Consider the following 5,724-nt stretch of genomic DNA (forward strand, 5'->3'; position numbering starts at 1 on the left):
TTAAAATAATGTGCCAAGTAAAGCCTTTACGATTAGTTTGGGTGATAGTTGTTTGATCATGCTGAGAAAAGACAGAAACTTTCTGCTCACGAAATTAATTTTGATTTTTATTATGGAAGAGATTTTGAGTTGATTCTTTTTTATTCTGATTTATATACAAATTTTACAGACGTTCGTAACGTTTCAGATTTTTTGAGATACCAGAAGTATACGGAATATACATATTGCTACAGACTGTTCTGTTTTGACAGATTCTGTGTTCTATGCATTGTTCTCTTATTTTGATGAATCTATGGGTAGTATCGGGGGGTATGAACCATGGTGAAGTTGGATTACAGTAGATACAATGCTTATATGAATTTATAATGAGTTCATAACAGTACTTGAAGTGGTGATTTATTTTATTATACTAAGGGATCTCACAAAGTTTTGTTGAGTTTTGTGTGATTGAAGTTTTCAAGTTTTGGGTGAGAGCACGATGGATGAAGGAATAAGGAGAGGCAATAGCCTAAGCTTGGGGATGCCCGAGGCACCCCAAGGTAATATTCAAGGAAGACTCAAGCGTCTAAGCTTGGAGATGCCCCGGAAGGCATCCCCTCTTTCGTCTACAATCTATCGGTAGTTTTACTCGGAGCTATATTTTAATTCGTCACATGATATGTGCAAATGCTTGGAGCGTCTTTTGTGTTTATTTTTCCTTTTTCTTTTATGCACCATGCTGTTATGAGATAGTCCTTGGCTGGATTTATAGAATGCTTCATGTGCTTCACTTATATCATTTGAAGTTTGGATTGCCTGTTTCCCTACACATAGAAAACCGCCGTTTGTAGAATGCTCTTTTGCTTCACTTATATTTGTTAGAGCGGGGCATATCTTTTGTAGAAAGAATTAAACTCTCATGCTTCACTTATACCTATTTAGAGAGTTAACATGAGTTGGCCATTCACATGGTTAGTCATAAAAACTTACATAAAACTTGTAGATCACTAAATATGATATGTTTGATTCCTTGCAATAGTTTTGCGACATGAATATGTCATATTAGAGTCATGCTAGTGAGTAATTGTGTATTCGTAGAAATACTTGTGTTAAGGTTTGTGATTCCCGTAGCATGCACGTATGGTGAACCGTTATGTGATGAAGTCGGAGCATGATTTATTTATTGATTGTCATCCTTTGTGTGGAGGTCGGGATCGCGCGATGGTTAACTCCTACCAACCTTTCCCCTAGGAGCATGCGTGTAGTACCTTGTTTCGATGACTAATAGACTGTTGCAACAAGTATGTGAGTTCTATACGACTAATGTTGAGTCCATGGATTAAACGCACTCGCACCCTTCCACCATTGCTAGCCTCTCTAGTACCGCACAACTTTCGCCGGTGCATTACACCCACCATATAGCCTCCCTCAAAACAGCCACCATACCTACCTATTATGGCATTTTCATAGCCATTCCGAGATATATTGCCATGCAACTACCACCGTTCCGTCTCATGACATGTGCCACCACTTCCATATTGCCATTGCATGATCGTAAGATAGCTAGCATGATGTTTCCATGGCTTGTCTGTTTTTTTGATGTCATTGCTATGCTAGATCATTGTCACGGTACACTACCGAAGGCATTTCATATAGAGTCATCATTGCTCTAAGTATTGAGTTGTAAGTGTGATGATCATTATTAATAGAGCATTGTCCCATGTGAGGAACTAAAAGAGGCCAGCGAAGCCCATTTACAAAAAAGAGGCCAAAGATGCCCACCAAAATAAAAAATATATAAAAATAAAAAAAGAGGCCAAAGAGCCCACAAAAAAATGAGAGAAAAGAGAGAAGGGACAATTGCTTCTATCCTCTTTCCACACTTGTGCTTCAAATAACACTATGATCTTCATGACACAGTCTCCTATGTTGTCACTTCCTTATACTACTGGAAAGTTTTCATTATATAAATTGGCTTGTATATTCCAATGATGGGCTTCCTCAAAATTGCCCTAGGTCTTCGTGAGCAAGCAAGTTGGGTGAACACCCAATAGTTTCTTTTGTGAGCTTTCATACACTTATAAGCTCTAGTGCATCTGTTGCGTGGCAATCCCTACTCACTCACATCTATATCTATTGATGGGCATCTCCATAGCCCGTTGATACGCCTAGTTGATGTGAGACTATCTCCTCCTTTTTTGTCTTCTCCACGACCACCATATTCTATTCCACCTATAGTGCTATGTCCATGGCTCACGCTCATGTATTCCGTGAAAGTTGAAAAAGTTTGAGAACACTAAAGTATGAAACAACTGCTTGGCTAAAACCGGGGTTTTGCATGATTTAAATACGTTGTGTGGGGAAGATGGAGCATAGCCAGACTATATGATTTTGTAGGGATAACTTTCTTTGGCCATGATATTTTGAGAAGACATGATTGCTTTGTTAGTATGCTTGAAATATTATTGTCTTTATGTCAAATGATAGACTATTGCTTCGAATCACTCGTGTTTTAGTATTCATGCCATGGCTAGATTATATGATCAAGATTATGCTGGGTAGCATTCCACATCAATTTTTTTTATCATTTACCTACTCGAGGACGAGCAGGAATTAAGCTTGGGGATGCTGATACATCTCCGTCGTATCTATAATTTTTGATTGTTTCATGCCAATATTCTACAACTTTCATATACTTTTGGCAACTTTTTTGTACTATTTTTGGGACTGACATATTGATCCAGTGCCTAGTGCCAGTTCCTGTTTGTTGCATGTTTTTTGTTTCGAAGAATATCCATACCAAACGAAGTCCAAACGTAATAAAAACTTACGGGGATTTTCTTTGGAATATTTATGATTTTTGGGAAGAAGAATCAACGCGAGGCGATGCACGGAGGGCCCACAAGCCCTGTAGCCGCCACGAGGAGGTACGGCGGCGGCTGGCAGGCTTATGGCTATTCCTTAAGGCGGTTGGAGCCCTTCTTTCTCCGCAAAAAATATAATATCCAGAAGAAAATCGTGTTAAAATTTCAGCCCAATCGGAGTTACGGATCTCCGGGAATTTAAGAAACGGTGAAACGCAGAATCTGGGAGCGCAGAAATAGAAGGACACACAAAGAGAGATTCAATATCGGAGGGGCTCTCGCCCCTCCGCCGCCATGGAGACCATGGACCAGAGGGGAAACCCTTCTCCCATCTAGGGAGGAGGTCAAGGAAGAAGAAGAAGGAGGGGGGCTCTCTCCCTCTCTCTCCCGTCGACGCCGAAACGCCGCCCGGGACATCATCGTGTGACGGCGATCTACACCAACACCTCCGTCATCTTCACCAACATCTCCGTCATCTTCCCCCATCTATATTCAGCGGTTCACTCTCCCGCAACCCGCTGTACCCTCTACTTGAACATGGTGCTTTATGCTACATATTATTATCCAATGATGTGTTTCTATCCTATGATGTCTGAGTAGATTATCTTTGTCCTATCGGTGATTGATGAATTGCTATGATTGGTTTAATTTTCTTGTGGTTATGTTGTTGTCCTTTGGTGCCCATCATATGATCGCGCGCGTGGATCACACCATAGGGTTAGTTGTATGTTGATAGGACTATGTATTGGCAGGCTAGAGACAGAAGCTTCAAACCTATCATAGAAATTGATGCATATGGGATTGAAGGGGGACCAATATATCTTATTGCTATGGTTGGGTTTTACCTTAATGAACGTTAGTAGTTGCGGATGCTTGCTAATAGTTCCAATCATAAGTGCATAGAATTCCAAGCAAGGGATGACATGCTAGCAGAGGCCTCTCCCACATGATACTTGCTATCGATCTAGTAACATAGTCAATTGCTTAGGGACAATTCCACAACTCCTACCACCACTTTTCCACACTCGTTAGACTAACGTATTTGTTTCTTTTTCTAACCATCCCCTAGTTTTATTTACGTGTTCTTTACTTTCTTGCAAGCCTATCCTATCCCTCCTACAAAGTACTTCTAGTTTCATACTTGTTCTAGGTAAAGCGACAATTGATCCTCGTTGGGTTCGACACTTACTTATCGAGAAAGGCTACAATTGATCCCCTATACTTGTGGATTATCATCTGGCTATGCTCCATATTCATCACACAAAGTAATAAATCATGCACAACCCCGGTTTTAGCCAAGCAATTGTTTCATACTATAGTATTCTCAAACTTTTTCAACTTTCACGCAATACATGAGCGTGAGCCATTTGTATAGCACTATAGGTGGAATAGAATATGGTGGAGGTTGTGGAGATGACAAAACGAAGGAGATAGTCTCACGTCAACTTGAGGTATCAACGGGCTATGGAGATGCTCATCAATTGATATCAATGTGAGTGAGTAGGGATTGTCATGCAACGGATGTACTAGAGCTATAAGTGTATGAAAGCTCAAAAAGAAACTAAGTGGGTGTGCATCCAACTCGCTTGCTCATGAAGACCTAGGGCTATTTTAGGAAACCCATCATTGGAATATACAAGCCAAGTTCTATAATGAAAAATTCCCACTAGTATATGAAAGTGACACTATAGGAGACTCTCTATCATGAAGATCATGGTGCTACTTTGAAGCACAAGTGTGGAAAAAGGAATAGTAGCATTGCCCCTTCTCTCTTTTCCCTCATTTTTTATTTTGTTTTTATCCCTTTTTTTGGTGGGCTTATTTGGCCTATTTTTATGGACTTCTTTGTCCTATTTTATTTTTCGTAAAGTCTGGAGACTCATCCCAATGTGAGGGAACCATAGCTTCCATCATCCTTTCCTCACATGGGACAATGCTCTAATAATGATGATCATCACACTTTTATTTACTTACAACTCAAGAATTACAACTCGATACTAGAACAAAATATGACTCTATATGAATGCCTCTAGTAGTGTACCAGGATGTGCAATGATCTAGCTTAGAAATGATATAAAAAACGAAGAAGCCATGAAAACATCATGCTAGCTATCTTACGATCATGTAGAGAAATATGACAATGATGGTGCGTATCATCATAAACGAACGGTGGAAGTTGCATGGCAATATATCTCAGAATGGCTATGAAAATGCCATAATAAGTAGGTATGGTGGCTGTTTTTGAGGAAGGTGGGTTTAATGCATCGGCAAAAGTTGCGCGGTACTAGAGAGGCTAGCAAATGTGGAAGGGCGAGAGTGTGTATAATCCATGGACTCAACACTAGTCATGAAGAACTCACATACTTATTGCAAAAATTTATTAGTCATCGAAACAAGGTACTACACGCATGCTCCTAGGGGAAGGGTTGGTAGGAATTAACCATCGCGCAATCCCGACCTCCACACAAAGGATGACAATCAATAAATAAATCATGCTCCGACTTCTTCACATAACGGTTCACCATACGTGCATGCTATGGGAATCGCAAACTTTAACACAAATATTTCTACCATTCCACAATTACTCACTAACATGACTCTAATATGACCATCTTTGTATCGCAAAACTATTGCAATGAATCAAAGATATCATATTCAGTGATCTACAAGTTTAATGTAGGATTTTATGACAAACCATGTGAATGACCAACTCCTGTTAACTCTCTAAATAGATATAAGTGAAGCATGAGAGTTTAATTATTTCTACAAAAGATATGCCCACGCTCTAACAAATATATGTGAAGCACAAGAGCATTCTAAAAATGGAGGTTTTCTATGTGTAGAGAAACATGCAATCAAACTTCAAATGATATAAGTGAAT

This window comes from Hordeum vulgare, chromosome 5H (genome assembly GCF_904849725.1).
Source record: "Hordeum vulgare subsp. vulgare chromosome 5H, MorexV3_pseudomolecules_assembly, whole genome shotgun sequence".
NCBI classification, from domain to species: domain Eukaryota; kingdom Viridiplantae; phylum Streptophyta; class Magnoliopsida; order Poales; family Poaceae; genus Hordeum; species Hordeum vulgare.